The 26,840-nt window shown below is 38.5% G+C and overlaps 1 protein-coding gene across 2 annotated transcripts in view; it reads right to left on the bottom strand.

Moving 5' to 3' along the window:
* LOC133571031 (integrin alpha-5-like) overlaps positions 1-26,840 on the bottom strand; it is a 131,171-nt gene that overhangs the window by 103,285 nt on the left and 1,046 nt on the right. The window lies entirely within an intron of this gene.

Below are 26,840 nucleotides of genomic sequence, written 5' to 3'. Positions count from 1 at the left end.
TAACCACGCCCCCAACCACGCCCCCCGCCCCAACCACGCCCCGCCCCACCCCCGACCATGCCCCCACATTTGGGAATTTCGGGAAAAGCGGGAATTTTTTGGAACATGGTAAAAAACATGAACGGTCTTAATGAGTTGAAATGGTTGGTGTTGGAATTTTTCCAATCAGATGAGAAATGTTGAAGTAGTAACATGTTGAATTGAGAAATGGTATTACGGAATTCCTGGAATTTCGGAAAAACCGAAGGAGCAGTGGCCAGAAAAAAGGGTGGAAATAGGGCTTTGGAAAACCAGAAATCCTGGATCGTGGACTTTTTTTGTACTTGGAGAAAAGGTAGTTTGAATTTCCAAGATGGTGGAATATGTTGAAGATGGAATGGTTTGAATCGGTTGAAAAATGTGGAAAAGGGTGGAAGCTGGAAAAATAGCCAATTCATTTTGAATGGGAAATATGTTAAAGTTAAAGTACCAATGATTGTCATACAGACACTAGGTGTGGCGAAATTATTCTCTGCATTTGACCAATCACCCTTGATCACCCCCTGGGAGGTGGGGAGAGCAGTGAGCAGCAGCGGTGGCCTCGCCCGGGAATCATTTTTGGTGATTTAACCCCCAATTCCAACCCTTGATGCTGAGTGCCAAGCAGGGAGGTAATGGGTCCCATTTGTATAGTCTTTGGTATGACTCGGCCGGGGTTTGAACTCGCAACCTACCGATCTCAGGGCGGACACTCTAACCACTAGGGGTGTAACAATTAATCAATATATAGACAATGTTGGTGCTAGGAATTTTCAAAATGGGGTACCAGGGACCCCATCAAGTCATAAAAATGGGGTTACACCGTACATTTTTGGGGTCCCACTTTTTTGTAACCGTTTTAAAAGCAAATGATAAATGTATGCATTATCCTGTTGTATCTCACATTCTATATTGTGTTTTGGAAAAATGTTGTCATAAACGTTACTTAATTCGGAAAAAAAATAATACAAAAGAAACATTTTTATGTACTAGAGATTAGGGCTGGGCGATATTGCCTTTTTTTAATATCTCGATATTTTTAGGCCATGTCACCATACACGATATATATATCGATATTTTGCCTTAGCCTTGAATGAACACTTGCCTTCCGGAAGATCCTGGAGGTATCGATCCAACATAATTTATTTTTCTTTGCATTTCTCTCGCTCAGACGCTGGCTTTTACTTGGACACGACAATCCTCCGTTGTTGCCATTTCTGATAAAAAGTAACTTATAGTTCCAACTTGAAACTACAAACGTGTGTGATGGGTTGAAGACGCAGCCACATCCAGCTGGAGGGGGCGAGGCATGGAGGAGGTCATGTAGGTCATGGAGGTCATTTGCATGTAAAAAATACAGCCCTCAGAATGGCTTGTTTTCAAGAGATAGTCAGAAAAGGGTCTTGAAGATGCGTCTGTTAAGCTACATTTATGCTAAATTTGGACCAGAGCAACACCTTTACATGTTATGTAGCCCACAATGAAGTGTTTTAAATATAGATTACAAATCATAATATGACACCTTTTAAGGGTCTATGATTGAACCTTGTATAGTCATTGTACAATTATAGATTATTATACATGCATTTAGATTTGAGATCATGCAAAAACTCAAAAGAGTCCACGTGTGGATGTTTTGCAAAGCAACAGATTTCAAAGTTTCCAGACAGCTGTTTGGAAAACCCAGATTGCATAGCAACACTTAGAGAATGGTGGCTGATGACATTAGCAGAGATCAGAGCAACTCTGTCCTCGCACCACCCCAAATACCTCATGAGAACACAGTAGGAATATTTATATGCTTTCATTCGTTTTCCACACAGATAACGGACTCCAGAGGTCCTCCTAATGTACGCTTCAATTGTATACAGTTGCAATCTAAAGTTTAGATACTCATCATGACTATGAATGTCATATAAATGCTGGCCAAATTATGTATTTGAAATGTTCTTTTTCCAAAAGAAGAATCAATCAATCAATCAATGTTTACTTATATAGCCCTAAATCACGAGTTTCTCAAGGGTTTGAATATATATATATATATTTTTTAGTAATATTTAATCGTGATTAATCACATTTTGTTCATAGTCAACTCAAAATTACCTATGAACAAAATTAATCGCATAAAGATATAATTTTTTGTCATTAATAACTGTACCCTAGACAGATCGTTTTTAAGTTTTTCATACCATGACTGGACAATTAATTTGCTTTAATGAAATGTGTTTAAACATTTTGCTTTTTGAAAAAGCTCCACACAAAAATTATATAAATACGCTTCTAAAGAGAATACAAAAATACCTGCAGTGCGTAGGTGTCTTGCCAGATTTTGTATTTTGTAGGAATACAGAATTTGTATTCCTGCTTTCAGAGCACAAGCTTGCATTTAGAGGAGAGGAGCTACACTTCTATGTTTATATAGCAGATTCACGCATTAATAACACAAAATAACGATCATGCTTTGATTGTCAAAGATGTTAGGTGATATGTTTTCTACCTGAATACATGTTTCTGATATTCTGTACTTTACATGTTGTACAAGTTAATGGTATTCGTCTTTGCATGACAATGTTTTCACCTTCTGTTAAACATTCTGTAATTTCGGACTATTAATCAGAATAGGTTATAAAGGAATATGCCATGGTGATGGTAACATTGTGTAACTGTAATTACCCGATGTGGGCTGCAGAGGGCAGTGGCAGGCATGCCTGCAGTATTAAACCTTGTCGCAGTCATAGCGAAGAAAACAAGTTTGTTCAAAGACAGTCTTCCTCCGTCATATTGCCGCTGCCATTACAAAACACTTCATTTCAATCTGCCAGAAAACATTTATTTCGGTAGAAATATCACAGAATAACAGAATAGCATGATCATATTGTAAGACGATTTTTCGTTGTTTTGTTGGTTACACCGAATGTGAGGAATGCGCTATTGATGAGAAGCCGCCAACCCGACGTGTGTGATTGGTTTGAGAAAAGACTTGACATGTTTTGACAAAAATCTCCGATAAAGTTGACTTTAGACTTCCTCTCTACCGTCTTTGTTTCTGCTGATAATATATTGCATTTTACTAAAACAGTTTGAGTAACAAACTTAATTCTATGTTTTCAATGCACTTAACTATAATCCAAACACGGACGTGGAGCTTCTCCTCACTCCAAGCAGCAATGCGCACTCAGTGTTTGCTCCAATGATGTCATCTCACGGCGATTGAAGGTAAAATTGTCTTGTCTTGACATGACGACTCGCCATGGCTTTGGATCTGAGATTCGCATCAGGTTCCCCTTTCTTTGTGCAGTTCTGTTAGTTATTTTCCAGCAATAACTGGACGCCATTACACTTTTCCCCGAACTACGGGTCGGGCCTAGGGTCAAAAATGTTAATCGCGGCTTTAAAAAATCATCGCAATTAAAGGAACTCATAGTTAACGCGTTATTATCGCGTTAACTTTGACAGCCCTAATATATACAGTATATATATACTGTATATATATATATATATATATATACATATATAAATAGTTGTCGATTCATTTAGTCATCGATTCGTTGGATCCATGCTATGCGCATGCGCATAGGCAATTTATTTTATTTTTATTTTTTATTTTTTTATAAACCTTTATTTATAAACTGCAACGTGTACAAACAGCTGAGAAACAATAATCAAAATAAGTATGGTGCCAGTATGCTGTTTTTTCTTTCAATAAAATACTGGAGAGGATAGAAATGTAGTTTGTCTCTTTTATCCGATTATTAATCGATTAATCGAAGTAATAATCGACAGATTAATCGATTATCAAATGAATCGTTAGTTGCAGCCCTATATATATATATATATATATATATATATATATATATATATATATATATATATATCAGTGACGTGCGGTGAGGTTGATGGCTGGTGAGGCACTGACTTCATCACAGTCAGATTTACAAACATATGAACCCCAAAGAGTATCTTATTCACCATTTGATTGGCAGCAGTTAACGGGTTATGTTTAAAAGCTCATAACAGCATTCTTCCCTGCTTGGCACTCAGCATCAAGGATTGGAATTGGGGGTTAAATCACCAAAAATAATTCCCGAGCGCGGCGCCGCTGCTGCCTACTGCTCCCCTCACCTCCCAGGGGGTGATCAAGGGATGGGTCAAATGCAGAGGACAAATTTCACCACACCTAGTGTGTGTGTGACAATCATTGGTACTTTAACTTAACTTTAACTTTACACATACAAACTGTAGCACACAAAAAAGCACATTTAATAAAAAAAAACGTTATTATGGTTGTGCTGGATGCACCCCCTGACGGGAGTGTTATAACTAAAGCCCACGCTTAAACTTTCCACGTGCAAGATTGAATCTATTTAAAAAAGATATTTAATAAGAAGCCAAAAAGTGCAAAAACAATAATGTTCGTGTTGGAGGAGTTGTGAATGAATGAAATATGAAATCCGTGCTGCAGCCTGCAGGTGTACCTAATGTTGTGTCCCTGCAGTCGTTCACGGCTCCTCCAACGCGAGCATTGTTGTTTTTGCACTTTTTGGCTTCTTGTTGGGTGACTTTTTTGAGTGGGTTCGGTCTTGCACGTTGGGGGTTTGGGTGTGGGCTTTGGTTGGTGTGGCGCTCCCGTCGGGGGGTGTATTCTGCGGCGGGGGTGCATTAACCGGCACCAGGAGGCGGGATTACTGCGAGCCTCACACAGTGCGTCTTCGCAGCAGTTTTATGATCGCTCAGCACAAGAAATACTTTACACACATACAGTTGTTGACAAAATACACTGTACATTATATACCTCAGCTAACTAAACTATGGAAATGTATAATATAATTCATATAGCAATACAGTCTCACTGGACAGCAGGCCAGCAGTTAGCCGAGTTCGCAATCCATGTTGAGGCACAACGCAGTGACGTGCCTTAAACTGGCTGCTGATCACCGCACCGTCTCTTCTCAGTATTTCAACGGCAAATGTGAAAATTCAGCGATTTTGAATAAAAATAATCTAAAACTGGTGAAGTTAAATGGAAAATAACTTTATAGTATAATCACTGGATACATATAAGAATTTTTTTTCTTTTTACATTTTTTTCTTTCCATGATGGCAGGTGAGGCCCTGCCTCACCTGCCTCCAGTGACTGCACGTCACTGATATATATATATATATATATGTATATATATATATATATATATATACTTACTTAGTGAAATGTCACTTAGGGAGCCTTTCAGCTCAACCCCTGCCCTTTTTGTGGCCATCAACAAGCTTTTGGCAAAATTCTGGATGGATATTTGACTGATCTTGGCAGGACAGGTGGAGTTTATTTACAGTAAATTGGTTGGTTGGGTGCCTCCAACATCATTTGTAGGGGAAACACTTGGGGACCTACAGCTTATTCCAGATAACTGTGGATTAGAGGTGAACTATATCTTTAATTGGTCAACAGTGTATCACAGGAACATTCCACCATCCGAAACCCCTACTCGTCGCACTGAAGTCAGGCGAGTAAACCACTGCACTATCAGCACTACAAATAGTGTATATTTGTATTGATAATTACAGTTATGGGAGTAGCACGTCTTGGTGAGTTACAGTAATTATAAGCGTTATAAAGCTCATTATTTGACAGACATTGTGTTCCGAAACTGATATTTTGATATAGACCTACAATTGCATGTGCATGTTCGCTATTTATCATTTTACTGTGAAAAGCTTGAAAAATACTTCCACTTCTGACTTTTGTTTGGGTTTTTACATTTCAAAATACTGTTTAAATATATGTATAAATATATATATATATATATATATATATATATATATATATATATATATACATATATATATATATATATATATATATATATATATATATATATATATATATATATATATATATGTATGTGTGGGGGAAAAAATCACAAGACTATTTCATCTCTACAGGCCTGTTTCATGAGGGGGGGTACCCTCAATCATCAGGAGATTTTAATGGGAGCATTCGCATACCATGGTTTATATAGGGCACAGAGTGGGTGGGTACAGGCTGGCCTAGGGGCGTGGTGATTTGCTCATGTGTTACCTAGGAGGTGTTTCCGTCTATGGCGGCATGCTGTTACAATTTCGCTGCGCTTGTTGAGGGATGACAGGTCTGGACGGTAAATAATAAACAGTTTCTCTTTCAAGCATAGGTTGCATCTTTTATTACCACTATTGTAAGGTGTGCTGGATGCAAGAATTTGCCATGTTATTGAATATTCAACATTATTGTCTTTGAGGTCCCAAATGTGTTTGCTGAGTTCTGTGGTATTTCGCAGGTTTTTGTTCCTGAAAGAAGCCTTGTGATTGTTCCATCTGGTTTTGAATTCACCCTCGACAATAATGTTGAATATTCAATAACATGGCAAATTCTTGCATCCAGGACACCTTACAATAGTGGTAATAAAAGATGCAACCTATGCTTGAAAGAGAAACTGTTTATTATTTACCGTCCAGACCTGTCATCCCTCAACAAGCGCAGCGAAATTGTAACAGCATGCCGCCATAGACGGAAACACCTCCTAGGTAACACATGAGCCAATCACCACGCCCCTAGGCCACCCTGTACCCACCCACTCTGTGCCCTATATAAACCATGGTATGCGAATGCTCCCATTAAAATCTCCTGATGATTGAGGGTACCCCCCCTCATGAAACAGGCCTGTAGAGATGAAATAGTCTTGTGATTTTTTTTCCCACACATACATATATTGCGCTCTACTACGGTATCGAGCACTATTTTTTGGATAACCTTATTAAGACATATATATATATATATATATATATATATATATATATATATATATATATATATATATAAATGTATATATATATATATATATATACCTATGTATATATATATATATATATATATATATATATACAGGTATATATATATATATATATATATATATATGTTTTTTTTTTGTTTTTTTATTTATCTTTTTTAGCTATTACTTAAAAGTGATCCTGTGTTCTTCAGTTTTACTTGGTGAAGTCTTGGTGGTTTGATGAAACATACAGTCACATGAGTCCAGGTGTGAGCAACAGCAGCTGATAAGTGGTGTCGCCAACTAGTGACTTTTCCACAAAGATTTGACTTGTCAATTCTTTATCGCACCGTATGGAATCTTGACCCTAGTATCTGCATCTTTTCTGTGTAGCTTGATTGGAAAACAAAGAATAGCACTGCGTCTTGTCAATGTTTACAGAGCTAGAGTAAGCATAAGGTTTAGGGCAGGGATGTCCAAACTTTTTGACTTGGGGGCCGCATCGGGCTAAAAACAATTTCTCCTCCACATATTGCTGGGTATTGTGGCCAAACAGCTCCATTTTTGTTCCATCTGACCACAGAACTTTCCTCCAGAAGTGTTATCTTTGTCCATGTGATGTCAGATGAAACAAAAATGGAGCTGTTTGGCCACAATACCCAGTTTGGATGAGAAAGGTGAGGCCTTTAATCCCAGGAACACCATTCCTACCGTCAAGCATGGTGGTGGTAGTATTATGCTCTGGGACTGTTTTGCTGCCAATGGAACTGGTGCTTTACCGAGAGTAAATGAGACAATGAAAAAGGAGGATTACCTCCAAATTCTTCAGGACAACCTAAAATCATCAGCCCGGAGGTTGGGTCTTGGGTGCAGTTGGATGTTCCAACAGGACAATGACCCCAAACACACGTCAAAGGTGGTAAAGGAATGGCTAAATCAGGCTAGAATGAAGGTTTTAGAATGGCCTTTCCTAAAGTCCTGACTTAAATGTGTGGACAATGCTGAAGAAACAAGTCCATGTCAGAAAACCAACAAATTTAGCTGCACTGCACCAATTTTGTCAAAGAGGAGTGGTCAAAAATTGTAGATGGCTACCAAAAGCGCCTTATTGCAGTGAAACTTGCCAAGGGACATGTAACCAAATATCAACATTGCTGTATGTATACTTTTCCACCCAGCAGATTTGGTCACATTTTCCGTAGACCCATAATAAATTCATAAAAGAACCAAACTTCATGAATGTTTTTGTGACAAAAAAGTATGTGCTCCAATCACTCTATCACAAAAAAATAAGAGTTGTAGTAATTATTGGAAACTCATGCCAGCCCTGACATTATGTTCTTTACAAGTGTATGTAAACTTTTGACTACGACTATATATATCATATATGTATGTATGTATATATCAACAACACCCAGGATACACTGGGTGTTGTTGATATTGTATATATATCAAATCAAATCAAATCAACTTTATTTATAAAGCACATTTAAAATTTACCACAGGGGTAGCCAAAGTGCTGTACAATGAACAGGTTAAAAGATAAAACGAGTACCGAGCAAACACAACACAACACAAACAGAACACGATAAAAAATAAATAATTAAAATAGAATTAATAAAAACATAAAAACATAAAAACAGGATCACAGCAGGTGTATTATGGGGCGCCATTGCAGGATGGATATCACTCAGTGTTAAAAGCCATGGAATAAAAGTATGTTTTTAAGAGAGATTTAAAAACAGGAAGAGAGGAGGCTTGTCTAACACTCAGGGGTAGGTCGTTCCAGAGCTTGGGAGCAGCAACGGCGAAAGCTCTGTCACCTCTATATATATATATATATACTGTATATATATATATATATATATATATATATATATACATATATATATACTGTATATATATATATATATATATATATATATATATATATATATATATATGTATATATATATATATATATATATATATATATATATATATATATATATATATATATATATATATATACTGTATATATATATGTATATATATATATATATATATATATATATGCGTACAATGTGTATATACGTACCGTATGTGTACATATTATATTAATATAATGGATATATAACTAATATAATTGGATATTAAGAGTATGTGAAAGTTGTGAAAGTTTAAAGATTTGTAATTAATCAGAAATATCAAGCAGCTAAAATGTGCAAACATGGAATAGTGTATATAGAGTGTTTTGCATTTTCCCCAATCATGCTTTGTAATGGATTAAAATAGGTGTAATTTTTTGTTATTTTTTCTGATGCATGGATGAGTTTTATGATATCCGCAATGTTCAGTGAGCAGGTTGTGTTATGTGTGACCATGTGTGTGGACTTTCTGTTGGTTTCATTAGCCTTTCTGTTAGACTATTTCATTACAAATGACTTGACGTCACATTCACACACACATCCACCACCTGTAGGAAACACTATGTTTTTCCTAACTTAATGAATAATCTTGATTTTAGTATTGCTAAAAATAATAGTGATTATTATTTGGGCCATAATCGTGCAGCTCTAGTTAAAATCTGAATATTGTCAATCATCCAGGTCATTGTATTCTCAGGGCATTGAATCGATCGTAACTGGACTGTTCAAATTGTCTTAGAAGACGTTTAGCCTTTCATCCGAGCAGGCGTCATCATTTCATGCTCACAGACCATGATGGGACAGGTCTAGTCTGAGGGCCTGGTGCAGGATCCTCTGTTATAAGGGTGCAGCCGCAGGAACTGATTTGGTTTCGCTTACCCCAAGATGCAAAGGCATGTACGATCAATAAAGAAAGAAACAATGATTAATCAGTTCAACCAAAGTATCAAAAGGAGCCGTGCAGAGAGCTCGCCAAATAAGTCACAGGGAAAAATAGCAGGAAGCAAACAAAAGGAAACTAAGCAATGTAGCGTTCAGTGGTATCAAGTAGTAGACCGACTTATCAAGACATAACATGAACAAATCACACGCATGACAAACACAATGATCCAGCGCCTCTCTAATTACAAAATGAAAGACAGCTGTGCCCCATTCCCTGCAGCAAGGGGCAGCTTTAAGAAACAAAACAGGAAACAGATGTAACAAAATAAAAGCACACCACAGAAAATAATGGCCGAAACAAAGAGTAAATCCAACCAAAAGTCCAAAATGTCATGATAGCAAAGTATAAATGCAAAATCGGGCAAAAAGAGCCGACTGGGCCTATGGATGGATTTTATTACAAAAAGAACAATGTTGGAAGAGTCAACAAACAAAATGTGACAGTGACTCTTAATTGTATTATTTTTACTGTGCTATGTTTGAAAATGTAACCACTGTTCTTAATACATTTAACCTATAACTGACTTCAGAGGAATTGCATAGAGACATGCAAGAGACGGACTACTTATAAGATGCTTTGTACTACTTGTTTGCTTGATTTGAATTTTCATTTAATTTGGAGCTTTTAAATAAAAAAAAATTAAATAAATAAATAAAAAAAATATATACATATTAGGGCTGGGCGATATGGCCTTTTTTTAATATCTCAATACACAATATATATCTCGATATTTTGCCTTAGCCTTGAATGAACACTTGATGCATATAATCACAGCAGTATGATGATTCTATGTGTCTACATTAAAACATTCTTCTTCATACTGCATTAATATATGCTACTTTTAAACTTTCATGCAGAGAAGGAAATCACAACTAAGTCAATTTACCAAAACTGTATTTATTAAACATTTATTAAGCAGTGGCACAAACATTCATGTCATTTCCAAGACAGAAAGTGCAAGATTGTCAGAGACATTTTAAAACAAGCTATGAGTGCACTTTTTTGTGCATGATGTCACTAAGATGACATATCAAAACAACACTAAATTAAAGGGTGCTTTTTGTACAGAACGCCACTACAATAGTTTAAAACAAATAAAGTGCACTTTTGTGCATGATGTCACACAAGATATTTCAATAAGTGTCAAATAAAAATGAGCTGCATAATAAGAAATCAAATAGTGTATGTCTTTCGCTATGTGGTAGGTTCCTGCGGACGTTATCTCCTTCTGTTGTTCACTATTTTTTTCCTACAGTGTTGATGTGGAAATAGTTGCTTCGGCATTTTGTTGGTGTGGCACCGAACAGAGATGTTGACATGCGGAGTTTCAAACACTCTTCATTCTCTAGCGGGTGACTTTTCAAATGATGCTACATTAGCAGTGGTGCTACTTTTTGTAGCAACGCTTTTGCCGCATACTTGTTCAACATATTCCCGCTTGAAGCCAAACCACCGCCAGACGATGGACCCCGTGCTGTTTTTCTTGGGAATTAATTCTTCCTTCATTTGTTACCAGATTCGCACCTTCTCTAGCTAACGTTACCATGTCGCTACCTCTCTGCTCCGCGGGAGCGTGTGACGTTGCACACGTGACGTATGTAAGAAGGTGCGCTTGTTTTAAGTCTCTGTCAGCAAAAAAAAAAATTCCATAAATTAGCCGCACCGTTTTGTAAAAGTAGCGGCTTATTGTCCGTAATTTACGGTAAATTTATTTTTGCCCTATCTTGTCAGCTTTGGCTCTTCTATTTGGACTGGGGATGTCCCGATCCGATATTTGGATCGGATCGGCCGCCGATATTTGCCAAAAAATACGTATCGGCAAGGCATGGGAAAATGCCGATCCAGATCCAGTTTAAAAAAAAAAACTCCGGTCCGTGTTTTCCAACGCACCGATTTAAATAATACATTCCACTTTTCTGCTGCTCCGTAATTTCCGTTCCGCATTTTCCAGCACACCTTCAACACATCCACAGGTCTGTGGAATCTCACGCAGTTGCTTTTAGCTGCTGGCATTACACGACAGGCTCTTCTCACTCTTTCCTGTGTCTCCCTCTCACAGACAGCGAGCGCACCTTCTTACACACGTCACATACTGTCACGTCATACGTCACATACTGTCACGTCATACGTCACATACGTATACGTCCTCCCCGAGCAGAGAGGTAGCAGCATGGCTAACGTTAGCTGTGATGCTAGCGCAGCCGCTAAGGTGCGCGCCTGCTCAAACGTCCTCTGCGCGCGGCCAATCTATGCCACGCACAAAATCAAATAAAAAAATAAGCGCACAACAATTTTCGACACACGGACACGACAGAGAAAACAGTTTTCGTCATCATTGTTCAAATATTGTGACGTCTGTCGAGACGCTTATCTCCGTTCAGTGCCACACGCCCACACCATCAAAGTGCTGAGGCAAAAATTTCCAGATCAACCCCGTCTGAAAAAATTAGTGATCTATTTAGTTGTGATTTCCTTCTCTGCATGAAAGTTTAAAAGTAGCATATATTAATGCAGTATGAAGAAGAATGTTTTAATGTAGACATGCAAGCCTTGAAAGAAAATGTTGAAAATCAAGACTACATTTCCTGCAAATGGGTGCATTTCTACCCTATATTTTAACTTTAGATTTATTCTCATATCAAACTCTTTTGGCTGTCTTTTTGACACTTACATCCGGCGCCCCCCTCCACACCCTGGATTATAAATAATGTAAATAATTCAATGTGATTATCTTGTGTGATGACTGTATTATGATGATAGTATATACCTGATAGTATATATCTGTATCATGAATCAATTTAAGTGGACCCCGACTTAAACAAGTTGAAAAACTTATTGAGGTGTTACCATTTAGTGGTCAATTGTACGGAATATGTACTTCACTGTGCAACCTCCTAATAAAAGTCTCAATCAATCAATCAAAACACATAGAATCATCATACTGCTGTGATTATATGCATCAAGTGTTCATTCAAGGCTAAGGCAAAATATCGAGATATATATCGTGTATCGCAATATGGCCTTAAAATATCGCAATATTAAAAAAAGGCCATATCGCCCAGCCCTAGTTTCAATGATGCCATTTCTGTTTGTCATGTATAATTTTGTCTTTTTTGTGTTTATCCTTGAATAAACAGGTCAGTTTCTTGTTACCAACCATTGTGTATTATTCAAACTCCCCTAATTCAGCTGGCTAGTTGTTATCAAGAGTACTAAAAACCCTTTTCAACATGATTCTGACAACTAAGTAGGCTAAATAACTTTAAACTTTAATACATGCTCGGATAGGCCAGTATCGGTCAGTATCGGTATCGGTCAGTATCGGTATCGGATCGGAAGTGCAAAAACAATATCGGTATCGAATCGGAAGTGCAAAAACCTGGATCGGGACATCCCTAATTTGGACCAGTTAAAAAAACAAAAAATATCAACTTGAACAAAGGAGAGGTTTTCAGTTGCTTGATATGAGTGGCATGCAGGCCCGGCCCTAACCAATCTGGCGCCCTAGGCAAGATTTTAGGTGGCGCCTCCCCCCCGCCACCCCAAAACCCCCCCCCCTCACAAGAAACCGAATAGCTTTATCTTTGACCTTTTTTTTTTTTTTACTTACAACTATACCTAATATATAAAGGGGTGGACAAGTGATTATTACCTGCAGTGCAAACATTAGCTAACCAGAAGGCAATAGCAATGTAAACAAAAAACACCTGCTTAAAAGATCTAATACCTGAGGAATGTAAGGTGGGAGTACAGTAATTACCTAACGTTACATTATTATTTTCCATAACAATTTAGCCCCCTCCACAATATTAACCCGACGTTAAAACAGAACTAGCTATTTATTGATTAGCAATTGCCGAATCATGTAACATTAGCTTAATGCTAACAAGCCAGGTTACTATCACATTCTGTAACAGACAAATAATTTCATGTAGGCTAACGTTACCTACCTGCTACCTCTGTCTTTTCTCGTTTCTACTCCTCTTCTTTTCTCTTTTTTCTTCCTTGGGCACCTGACAGTTTTGGCCGTTTTGACATCTTGTGTTGATTTTTTGATGTGGTGACGTCCAAAAAGAGTCATGATACGGTAAGGGAGGGGGCGCACCGTGAGGGGGGGGGCGTAATGTTGTAACAAATAATATTTCTATTAAATAGGCTTTACTTTGCATTTTAATTAACGTGGGATTATTTTTTGTATTTAGAAATAATAGTACCAACTTTCTTTTTCTTTTTTTTTTTTCTCCAACATTTGTGGCACTGGCGTGGCGCCCTTAGCATTTGCCTATACGGCCAATGCCACGGGCCGGCCCTGGTGGCATGCAGGACTTAGACAAAGCTAGTATAGTAAAAAAAAAAACTGGGTGAAATGTCACAATGCATGACTGGCAGATTGTCCTAAAAAACAGCATTTCCTTTTGTCTTGTTGACCGACCGCACAGCAAGAATAGTTTAAATTAATGTCACAAGCTAAATATTTCTTTGTCAACAATTCAGCATTCCACAAATTAGTCCACAATCTACCCTTCCGATCGCTGGACTTTAATAAGGGGAAAATTGAGAGAGCTCCCTGGAAAAACTGAGAAAGCTCCACAGAGATAACATAACATGTAACAGTAACATGCAGACACAGGCAGTGTCACCACTAAGCAAGATGGGGCCGTGTTTATTTTAACTCTCTGGGAGATAAAAATGCAAAAAAAAAAGAAAGAAAAAGGCATACAAAAAGATTCCTGTCATCACCCGGGTATAATTGAGCCTTCCGGTGATATAACTCAACCCAAGCAACAGCTGAGGGGGTTTTAGTTGGACAAGCATGCACTCAGCTGTGCCGACTGGGTTACGTACATGGATGGGTATGGATGGAACATTCAGATCCTTTATTTCTTCTATCATAAATGTTGAAATTCAATGATTAGGTGCATTTGCAAACAGATAAAATTACTGTATTTTCCGGACCATAGGGCGCACCGGATTATAAGGCGCACTGCCGATGAGGGGGTCTATTTTCATACAAAAGGCGCACCAGATTAAAGGGCGCATTAGAATCAGAATCAGAATCAGCTTTATTGTCATTACGCAGGGTAACGAGGTTGAGGCCATTCCATACAGTGCGATGTGTGCATGCTAGAAAAACAATGTGTAAATATATAAAAATATAAAAAATATAGAAGTGCAATGAATATAGGGTGAAATGAATATATACATGAACAAAACAGGGTGGTTGGTGGAATGGGTTATTGCACCGAAGAGAAGGCAGTTATGACAGGGTTTCCCACACATTCATTTATTTGTGGCGGCCCGCCACGAAAGAATTACGTCCGCCACAAATGGATTTTTCGGCTTTTGACTCGCTCAACCGCTCATAAAAGCAATGGGACTGTCTGTGAATGTTGCTTGTAGTTACAACTCCGGTGCAGTAGGTGGCGGTAGCCTACTATGCATTGCAACTCCGCCAATAGCACTTAATTCACCTGCTGGGCCAGAAGAAGAAGAAGAAGAAGAAGAGGGACGGACGGACGGACGGGATCAAAATACGAGGGTAATATAAGTTATAGGTAGATAGGTTATAGCTGCATCGCTCGCGGCTCGTCATATATTTAACGTTAATCCGCGATTTCACCGAGTGTTTCACTGACGGTGAGCAGCCTGACGCTGCTTCATTAACACCGCCGCTGTTTGACTCAGTCACCTGTTACCATACCGACGAGCTAACGTGTCCAGGTTATAACCCTGTTGTCAATAAACACACATGGACTGAAGCTAAATTGTCCACTGTCCACTGCAGCATGTGAATGCAATGGAAATAATCAAATCTGAGCCAACCAGCAGTTAAAATGTTGTCCAGGTTAATGTTTTGGCCATTAAAGGCCCTTCATTTCAAGATTTCAACTGTGATTGGGCTTTAAACAGGTGGCTGACCTGTTCAGATGGGTGTAACTGCTACTGGTCAAATAATGTGAAATGCAATGCCATTTAAATGTAATTATAGATAATAATAACAATAATAATAATAATAATAAATAAATACTGTGTGGTGTTGTAAATAGTCAACGGGAAGAATTTTAGTAAGATATAAGCCATGAGCACTACACAGCCAGAAAAAAACCTAGGCAGGACAAGTAAAAATATTGGGGCAAGTAGAAAAAAACCTTAACGTTGAACCCTGCATGTGTTGAGCTGCTGCCGCTTAAGGTTAGACGGCACTGTACATAGAGTGGTTCTGCTCGTTAGTAATAAATTCTAATGTTGGATGTTCACTCCTTCACACAGATGAGTATAGAAAAATATTTTCCACGGCCGAAAAGGACTCGACTTGGAGAGGAGGTAGGCCTACAGTCCGGACCACAGGTGCGACCTGTTCAGCAGCAGCAGGAGGAGGAGGAGGAGGTTGACTGACTGTGGCAGGACACCTCTGCCTCTGTTTCACTTCATGTTGCTGGTAAATAATATGGTTGTAGTAGTAGGCTAAAGTTAAATTATTTAGTATTCACTAATTAAAGGGGCAGAGCTTTAAGAGACATTTTAGCTTTTATATTTTATAAGATGTATTTTTTGTAAGAACCACAATTAATAAATATATTTCAGTGAATCACTAATTGTTCAAATCTGTATATAAATATGTACATAAAATGTTGTAATTATATTCCAACTCCGCGTTCTTCTTGGTCATCGCCGCTGCCGCCGCCACCCCCCACCCCCCAACCACACCACCACAAATAGATGCCTGTCCTGTGGGAAACACTGTATGAGGGACAATGGGGCAGTCCGTTCAGGATGGTTATGGCCCTGGGGAAGAAGCTGTTCTTTAGCCTGTTTGTTTTGGTTTTAATGCACCTGTCGCGCTTCCCAGAGAGCAGCAGGTGGAACAGGTCAGAGCCAGGGTGGGTGCTGTCCTTGATGATGGCACTGGCTCTGTTGAGGCAGCGGGAGGTGTAGATGTCCGTCAGAGAGGGGAGAGGGCGGCCGATGATCTTCTGAGCCGTCTTGACCACTCTTTGCAGCCTCTCCCTGTCTGCTGCGGTGCAGCTGCCGTACCATGCTGTAATACAGTAGGTCAGCAGGCTCTCGATGGACGAGCGGTAGAAGGTCAGCAGCAGGTCAGGCTTCAGGTTGTACTTCCCGAGGACTCTCAGGAAGTGTAGCCGCTGCTGAGCCTTCTTGATGATTGATGTGGTGTTGACTGTCCAGGAAAAGTCGTTAGAGATGTGGACTTCAAGGGGTCATATGAAGTGGCGACTTGTCCAGGGTGTACACTGCCTTCCGCCTGAATGCAGCTGAGATAGGCTCCAGCATTCCCCGCGACCCCGTAAGGCAGTGTTTTTCAACCACTGTGCCACGGCACACTAGTGTACCGTCAGATATTGTTTGGTGTGCCGTGGGAAATTATGTAATTTCACTTTATCGGGTTAAAAATATTCTTTGCAAACCAGTAGTCATTGTCTGTGCTGTCAAGCGCTCAGCAGAGTAACTGTGTAATACTCGTCCATGTCAGTAGGTAGCGAATTGCTTTTGTGGACCTCAGGAACATGATTTGTCGTGTTCACAATATGCAGACGACAGCGTGAGGCAGAGGGCAGGTGAAAAAGGTATCTGATGCTTAAACCAAAAATAAACAAAAGGCATTGAAGCTTAGGGATGGCTATGCAAAACGAAACTAAAACTGAACTGGCTGCAAAGTAAACAAAAACAGAATGCTGGACGACAGCAAAGACTTACAGTACAGCGCGTGGAGCAGACGGCGTCCACAAAGTACATCCGTACATGACATGACAATCAACAACAAAATAGGAGCGCCAGACAAGAACTAAAACACTACACACAGGAAAACACCAAAAAAGTCAAAATAAGTCAGGGCGTGATGTGACAGGTGGTGACAGCACACCTACTTTGAGACAAGATCTATAGTGATGCATGGTCGGTTTGAATTTTTATCCAACAATTGCGAGAGCTACTCTTTACTGTCAATATCGGCTGCTGAGTTTAATTTTTTTAATGTTTTCTGATGGTGGTGTGTCTTGGGATTTTTTCAATGAAAAAAATGTGCCTCGGCTCAGAAAAGGTTGAAAAACACTGCGGTAAGGGACAAGTGGTAGAAAATGGATGGATGGATGGACTTTTTAATTATTTTTTTTAATGTAAGACACTTCCTTGTGGTCTACATCAGTGGTCCCCAACCACCAGGCCGCGGCCCGATTGGTACCGGGCCGCACAAGAAATGTTTTTTATCAAATCAGCATAAAAAACACAATATATACATTATATATCAATATAGATCAATACAGTCTGCAGGGATTAGAGATGCGCGGTTTGCGGGCACAACCGCGGAGTCCGCGGATTATCCGCGGATCGGGCGGATGAAATAAAAAAAAATTAGATTTTATCCGCGGGTCGGGTCGGGCGGTTGAAATAAAAAAAAATTAGATTTTAAATAGATTCAGGCGGGTGGCAGTTAAACCAATTCGTAAATATATATACATAGTTAAATGTTGTTACCCACATACGAAAAACGAGCAGGCACCTGCTGCATATGCCACAACAGAAGAAAAAAAAAAAAGAGATGGACACTTTTACGGAGCGGAGAAGGGACGCCTCGCCGGGGTCCGGGACCGAGGCCCCTTCCCCCGAGAGGGCCCCACCGGGAGCCGTAGCTGAGGTGATCCGCGAGAAGGGCCCGACGCACGTCCAGGGTCACCACCGCGCCTCGTCCGCCTTCGCCGCGGCCGGCGTCACGCGCAGCAGGTAAGCAGCTTACCTGCCCGCCACCCCCGTGGCCGGGGGCTCGTAACAGGGGTCACTCCGCGCGCTCCGCCCGCGCAGCTTACCTGCCCGCCACCCCTGTTGCCGGGGGCGCGTAACAGGGGTCACTCCGCGCGCAGTGCGCTCACGAAAGGGGTGGGGCTCACCCTGGTTGATATAGACAGCAGGACGGTGGCCATGGAAGTCGGAACCCGCTAAGGAGTGTGTAACAACCCACCTGCCGAATCAACTAGCCCTGAAAATGGATGGCGCTGGAGCGTCGGGCCCATACCCGGCCGTCGCCGGCAGCGAGACGCGCTTGGAGGTGCGCTCAGCGCGGCTCCCATATGATTGCGCACTGGTGTGCGTCTGGGTCGTGACAGCGTGGCACGCGAATGTCTGTGCTGCATTGGATCAGTCTCCTTTCTTTAACAGGCAAAAGCTTTATAACCTCACTAATGCCTTGCATCGTCTATATTAGATATATAACAACGGGCGGGTGCGGTTCTGATCAAATGTTACATCGATTGGATGGCGGATGGTTGACGACTTTCTGATGCGGTTGCGGATTAAATAATTGCCTATCCGCGCATCTCTAGCAGGGATACAGTCCGTAAGCACACATGATTGTATTTCTTTATGAAAAAAAATAAATAAAAAAAAGATATATATATATATATATATATACACACACCCCTCATCCCCACCCCGGTCCGTGGGACAAATTTTGAAGCGTTGACCGGTCCGCAGCTACAAAAAGGTTGGGAACCACTTGTCTACATAACATGTAATGGTGGTTCTTTGGTCAAAATGTTGCATGGATGATGTTTTACAGATCATCTTCAAGCCGCATCCGGATGCGATTACGTGGCTCACCTTCGGCAGCGTCTTTCCTCCGTCATCTTTGTTGTAGCGGTGTAGCGTGCAAGGATGGGAGTGGAAGAAGTGTCAAAAGATGGAGCTAACTGTTTTAATGACATTCAGACTTTACTTCAATCAATAACGGAGCAGCATCTCCTCATCCGTGGCTCACTAGTGCAACAACAACGCCGGAAATGTGTCCCGTGAAAAACTGTCCGACCGGAACTCTCTAATAACTAAAGTTCCTTGGGTGAATAATGTAAACTCACTATACCGGTATGTTTTAGCGCTTTCATGGCGAGTTTACTGACAGATATAAGTAAGAACTTTACACTACTTTATATTAGAAATGGCAACAGCGGAGGATGAATGTCCCATAACAAGAAGATATTGTCGGCACGGGCAAAGGCGGACGCGCGCAAATTTTCAGGACTTATGCAGATCCTAAATACAGATCTACAGGTACCAGAGGGTAAAGAAAAGTTGCTTTTGCATAATATTGCGAAACAAAACGCCAGATAATGTCTTACCTTATACACACACCAATATAATACTTGTATGTTGAAGCACAGTACAATCCATCAGGCGGTGCGTCCTCATAGCTTACCAAAGTCGTACTAAAACATTGTGAGCGCCGTGTGTAATGTTCTATATTTTCAATTGAACATATAAAATGTTGGGTGTTGTTTACTTGAGTCATATTGCAGTCTACACGTATATCTTATGTGTGACTGCCATCTACTGGTCACACTTATCATTACACCATGTACCAAATAAAATAGCTTCGAGGTCGGTAAGCACAACCGAAATGATTCTGTACATTAGGCGCACTGTCGAGTTTTGAGAAAATGAAAGGATTTTAAGTGCGCCTAATAGTCCAGATGCAATCATTACTGATGTTATCATTACTACTAGAGGTGGGAATCTTTGGGCACCTCATAATTTACGATTCCGGAGCTAAAGTTCGATTAAAAATGGATTATTGATGCATCTTTAATTTATGTATATTGTTGCAGTTTTACATTTGACCGCTCTGCCTCTAGCAGCCCATAACAACGCATGTACGCGGCGGCAAACTTATCGAGTACATTGTCATTTATCGTTCGGTTAATCGACTTATCGAATATCGGCTCCAGGTCTAGTCGCAACCAACGTTATTTATTTGATTGATTTATTGATTGAAACTTTTATTAGTAGATTGCGCAGTACAGTACATATTCCGTACAATTGACTACTAAATGGTAACACCCGAATAAGTTTTTCGACTTAAGTCGGGGTCCACGTATATCAATTCATGGTACAAATATATACTTTTAGTATAATACAGTCATCACACAAGTTAATCATCAGAGTATATACATTGAATTATTTACATTATTTACAATCAATATTAGTGAGCAAGTCAATGTGTCACTGCCCCAGAAAAGTAGTTCCTCTGTGTTAGCTACAGCTTGGTTAACATGCAGGTTCACAACATATAAATATATTTTTGTAGGTTTTTTTTTTTTTTGAGAAAGCCTTATAGATGGAATAGATCACAGGTGTCAAACTCAAGGCCCGGGGGCCAGATCTGGCCCGCGACATAATTTTATCTGGCCCGCAAACGCCTGGAAATGATTAGTGTCAATAAAGTACTTAATATTTTCTCACTAAATGTAATTGATTTTTTTCATTTTCAACTTTAATAGTATCCAATATTGCAACAAATATTACAGTATATTATCATACTTTCCAAACATGTTTTTGTGTAAATAAAAATACTTAACTTCACAGCAAACGACCCATCAAATTAATAAAAATTACAATACATTTTACGTTGTTCTTTACAGCGTATTACTGTAAATTGAAAAAAAAACTACTACTGTTTTTTTGCGTCAAAATTCTGTTGACTGAGCTGACAGTTTTTGACTGTAAAATCTACGGTTATTGTTTTTAACGGTGTATTACTGTAAATGGAAAGACAGTACATTTGTTTTTACGGTAGAAAAACTGGCAGCTAATTTGCCGGAATATAAAATGAACTTGTACTGTTTTTCCATTAACAATATAAAGTTGTAAAAGTCAATTTAAATTTAACACAAAAATTCTGGCAACTAAACTGCCAGCTTTTTCCGTAAAATCCCGCCAAAAAAAGAGTGGTACTGTTTTTCTATTTATCGTCAAATGTTGTAAATTTTTTTTTTAAAAACAGTATTTTCAGTAAAATTTTGTAAATGTAAAGTTTTTACTGTACAATCGATAGTCTACTTTAAAAAATTTATATAATTAATAATATAATCCAGAGGCAAATTCCTGCATTATTCGCTGTTACAATCGGCCCTCTGATGGCAGCCATAACTGCCATGTGGCCCTCAAAGAAAAAACAGTTATAGATGAATCCCGGCGCCTGCATTGTTAGCCGCCTCCTACTAGAGGTTTTTCAATATTTAGAATACACGGAAAAGGGGGGGAAAAGTGCAGATGTCCTTTAGAAAGTAACAATAAAATAAATCTATGCGTAAAAAGGAGTATGGAAACTAAATAAATCAAATTCTGGTGATGCATTTGTTTACATGACTTGCGGGAACTTTGACTAAAGTTCAGAAAGCAGATCTAAAGAAGAAGAAAAAAATAGCACTGTTGGCATTAACGCACTTTTTGTGTCTTTTTACGCATCGAAATCAGAAAGGATGCACATTTCCGTAAGTCCGCATCCCCGGGACGCGGATTTATTTTTTTATTTTTTTACCGACCCTGCCTTCTCCGTGTTTTTATTGGTCGTCTTCAAAGTAATGAACTTTCCGGTACAATTTCTTAAATTTTGATTCGCTGAAAGTTTTATCAATCACAAATACTGCCTCAGTTTTTATGTCAAAAGTGTGGCCCGCAGCTAATGTTTTAAAGGCCCACGGCACATTCTAAAAATACTATTAAAATAAACAAAAAACATAACAAAAGTAGAATAAAAAAGCTGACAAGTGAAATGTAATTTAAAAAAAGTTGCAATGTTGACTAATAAAGCAAAGCTGTTTTTTTTTTCTTTAAAACCGTCATTGCTCAAAACATAATATTGAATCAAATTATCAATGTTTTTATGAATTATTGACCTATCCAAGGCTCCGATTATTTCACATCAAATATTCCACTTTGACAAATATTTTTTGTGGAAGAATTTGCATATTTTGTGTGTTTGCCATAAAAAAAAACATACGTTTTCTTTGACAAAAAGGGCGGAAAACAAACAAAGAAAAAAACAACATAAAAAAAAATGAAAAGATGTGAGGTTGATATAGACTGTAGAGATTTAAGCGTGAAATAAATAATGGCACACCATTATCATCATTTCATGACCGAAGCAGAACACTTTTTACACTTTTACACTGAAATAAATACACTTACAAAGGAATGTCCGATAAAAAAATTAACTTGAGTTGATTTATTTTGGAAAACCTTGTTACATTGTTTAATCCTTGTGTAATGTTCATTATGTTGTTACTCAGCCAGCGACTGTGGGTCTGTTGGATCCGTTGCATTTTGTGGCTTTTAATGCCTCACAATCAAACACTTTTATGTTAAAATACTGAACAGATGTTTACCTTATCCCAATAAACATCTGTTCAGTATTTTAACATAAAAGTGTTTGATTGTGAGGCATTAAAAGCCACAAAATGCAACGCGTCCATCAGACCCACAAACGCTGGCTGAGTAACAACAATTTGAACGTTGCACGGAAAATTTCTCTGCCAGTTTCTGCATACCACAGGGATTCTTCTTTTGTGTTTCTGCACCTGTGGTTCCCACACAAGGTTGCAACATTGTTTGTCAACACTGTCTGCTCTCATTTTCTCGCACATTTGACCCTCTGATGTTATGTGTACCTACACTCTGTCCTCCTCCTGTCTAGGCCTGCTGTGTGGTGTGTGTGTGTGTGTGTGTGTGTGTGTGTGTGTGTGTGTGTGTGTGTGTGTGTGTGTGTGTGTGTGTGTGTGTGTGTGTGTGTGTGTGTGTGTGGTACACAGAAAATCAATTTCCACACTTCTATGAGCCCCGGGTCCAGTGGTCCCGGACATCTTATATGTAATAGAAATGTGTAGGGGGGGTGTATGGTGTGTGGTCATTAAATATGTATTCTGATATATGTTCTTCACAGAAAATGAGCCAAAGTCAGTGAGTCTCAGTTTGAAAAATGTATTAATTGTATAATTTTTCTTTTAATAAAAAATGAAAACGGGTCCCACAGACCCGAACACCACCCAAAGGTTAATGCATCCAGCGGGGCATCACAACAAAATTAGTAGAGATGTCCGATAAATGCGTTAAAATGTAATATCGGAAATTATCGATATCGTTTTTTTTATTATCGGTATCGTTTTTTTTTATTAAATCAACATAAAAAACACAAGATACACTTACAATTAGTGCACCAACCCAACCCCCCCCCCCCCCCCCCCCCCATTTACACTCATTCACACAAAAGGGTTGTTTCTTTCTGTTATTAATATTAATATTAATATTAATGATATAATATATATCAATACAGTCTGCAAGGGATACAGTCCGTAAGCACACATGATTGTGCGTGCTGCTGGTCCACTAATAGTACTAACCTTTAACAGTTAATCTTACTCATTTTCATTAAATACTAGTTTCTATGTAACTGTTTTTATAATGTTTTACTTTCTTTTTTATTCAAGAAAATGTTTTTTATTTATTTATTTAATCTTACTCATTTTCATTAAATACTAGTTTCTATGTAACTGTTTTTATAATGTTTTACTTTCTTTTTTATTCAAGAAAATGTTTTTTATTTATTTATTTTATTTTATTAATTTTTTTTAATAAGTACCTTATCTTCACCATACCTGGTTGTCCAAATTAGGCATAATAATGTGTTAATTCCACGACTGTATATATCGGTTGATATCAGTATCGGTTGATATCGGTATCGGTAATTAAAGAGTTGGACAATATCGGAATATCGGATATCGGCAAAAAGCCATTCTCGGACATCCCTAAAAATTAGGCATAATAATGTGTGAATTCCACGACTGTATATATCGGTATCGGTTGATATCGGAATCGGTAATTAAGAGTTGGACAATATCGGAATATCGGACATCTCTACCTACAACTTATTAAAATACAAATATAGAAAAAACTACCGGCAGCGGTAAAGTTTAGATCCAAGAAAGAAAGAAGAAAGTGAATGAATGTTTATAACTGAATAAGCATAAAAATGTTGTTTTCTTTTGTATTTTTTTTTTTTAAATTAATTAAATAACGTTTATAACAACTAGTGATGGGTCCGGCAACACCGATGCATCGGCGCATGCGTCGAGCTCATAGAGCGAAACCCTGTGTCGGTGCGCGTACCGCTTTTAGAAAGTCACGTGACCGATCATGAGCTGTTTTGGTCACGTGACCGATACGCGAACTGTGTCGCACTGACGCCTCCTCTGTGCCCTGTGAAAGGGTCTTTTCTACAGCCGGAGAAATAATAACTAAGAAGAGAAAGCGTCTAAAATTGAATACGTTGGAAAAACTGTTTTTAAAAAAAAATAAAAATGTGTAAAAAAAAAAAAAAAATTCCAGGTCCACAAGCATCCTCATTCACAACACGTTCTCTTAGATTTCCATGTTATGATACATGTTCACATTATTTATTGACTGTATCTAAAAAAGACAAAAAATATATTTTTATTTAAATGAAGTTATGAAATAATCCTAAATGAAATACAATGACTTGGTTTATATTATTGTATATACTAGGTCAGTGGTTCTCAACCTTTTTTCAGCAATGTACCCCCTGTGAATTTTTTTTTAATTCAAGTACCCCCTAATCAGAGCAAAGCATTTTTTGTTGAAAAAAAAAAAGATAAAGAAGTAAAATACAGCACTATGTCATCAGTTTCTGATTTATTAAATTGTATAACAGTGCAAAATATCGCTCATTTGTAGTGGTCTTTCTTGAACTATTTGGAAAAAAAGATATAAAAATAACTAAAAACTTGTTGAAAAATAAACAAGTGATTCAATTATAAATAAAGATTTCTACACATAGAAGTAATCATCAACTTAAAGTGCCCTCTTTGGGGATTGTATTAGAGATCCATCTGGATTCATGAACTTAATTCTAAACATTTCTTCACAAAAAAAAAAATCTTTAACATCAATATTTATGGAACATGTCCACAAACAATCTAGCTGTCAACACTGAATATTGCATTGTTGCATTTCTTTTCACAGTTCTTTTTGACAGACATTTTAGTGACAAACCTGAGCTTGTGCTTCACTGAGTTTATGAACTTACATTCATATTTTGTTTAAGTATTATTCAATAAATATATTTATAAATGATTTTTGAATTGTTGCTATTTTTAGAATATTTTTTAAAAATCTCACGTACCCCTTGGCATACCTTCAAGTACCCCGGGGGTACACGTACCCCCATTTGAGAACCAATGTACTAGGGCATAAAATCAGTGTCAGTTGAGTCGGTCCATAGGTTGCCTGTAGGGATTTTTAATGTCCAGCAGATGTCAGTATTTAGTGACACAGTATCGACACAGTATCAATACAGTTTTGCAATGTGTTGAAACGCTTCATGACGCCTCATCAACCCATCACTAATAACCAGAGGTGGGTAGTAACGCGCTACATTTACTCCGTTACATCTACTTGAGTAACTTTTGGGATAAATTGTACTTCTAAGAGTAGTTTTAATGCAACATACTTTTACTTTTACTTGAGTATATTTATAGAGAAGAAACGCTACTTTTACTCCGCTACTTTTATCTACATTCAGCTCGCTACTCGCTACTAATTTTTATCGATCTGTTAATGCACGCTTTGTTTGTTTTGGTCTGTCAGACAGACCTTCATAGTGCCTGCGTTTCAACAAATACAGTCACTGGTGACGTTCACTCCGTTCCACCAATCAGATGCAGTCACTGGTGACGTTGGACCAATCAAACAGAGCCAGGGGTCACATGACCTGACTTAAACAAGTTGAAAAACTTATTGGGGTGTTACCATTTAGTGGTCAATTGTACGGAATATGTACGGTACTGTGCAAACTACTAATAAAAGTTCCAATCAATCAATCAAAAGTGTGAAGGAAAAAAGACAATTTTTTATTTCAACCGCCGTCAAAAGCCTAAAGACTGACTGCACAGTTCCTGTCTTCACAATAAAAGTGCCGCTCCATCGCGCCTGCGCTTTCAAAATAAGAGTCTCCGAAAGCCTGCGCAAACAAGCTAGCAAGCTACGGAGTTTGCCGCCAATGTATTTCTTGTAAAGTGTATAAAAACGAATATGGAAGCTGGACATATAAGATGCCAAAAACCAACCACTTTCATGTGGTATTAGACAGAAAGGAGGAACTTTTTTTCTCCTCCATTTGAAAACGTGGACGTTTGTCATCACTACTGTCTGATTACAATCAATGCAAGTCATCAGAATCAGGTAATACACCAACTTATATTCTTGTCTTCATGAAAGAAAGGAATCTATATGTGTTAAACATGCATGTATATTCATTAAAACACTATTAACATGTAAACAAAAACGGCAAAAAAAATAAATATAAATTATATA

Source organism: Nerophis lumbriciformis, linkage group LG28 (assembly GCF_033978685.3).
Source record: "Nerophis lumbriciformis linkage group LG28, RoL_Nlum_v2.1, whole genome shotgun sequence".
Classification (NCBI taxonomy): Eukaryota; Metazoa; Chordata; class Actinopteri; order Syngnathiformes; family Syngnathidae; genus Nerophis; species Nerophis lumbriciformis.
This window is presented reverse-complemented; position numbering and strand designations above follow the sequence as displayed.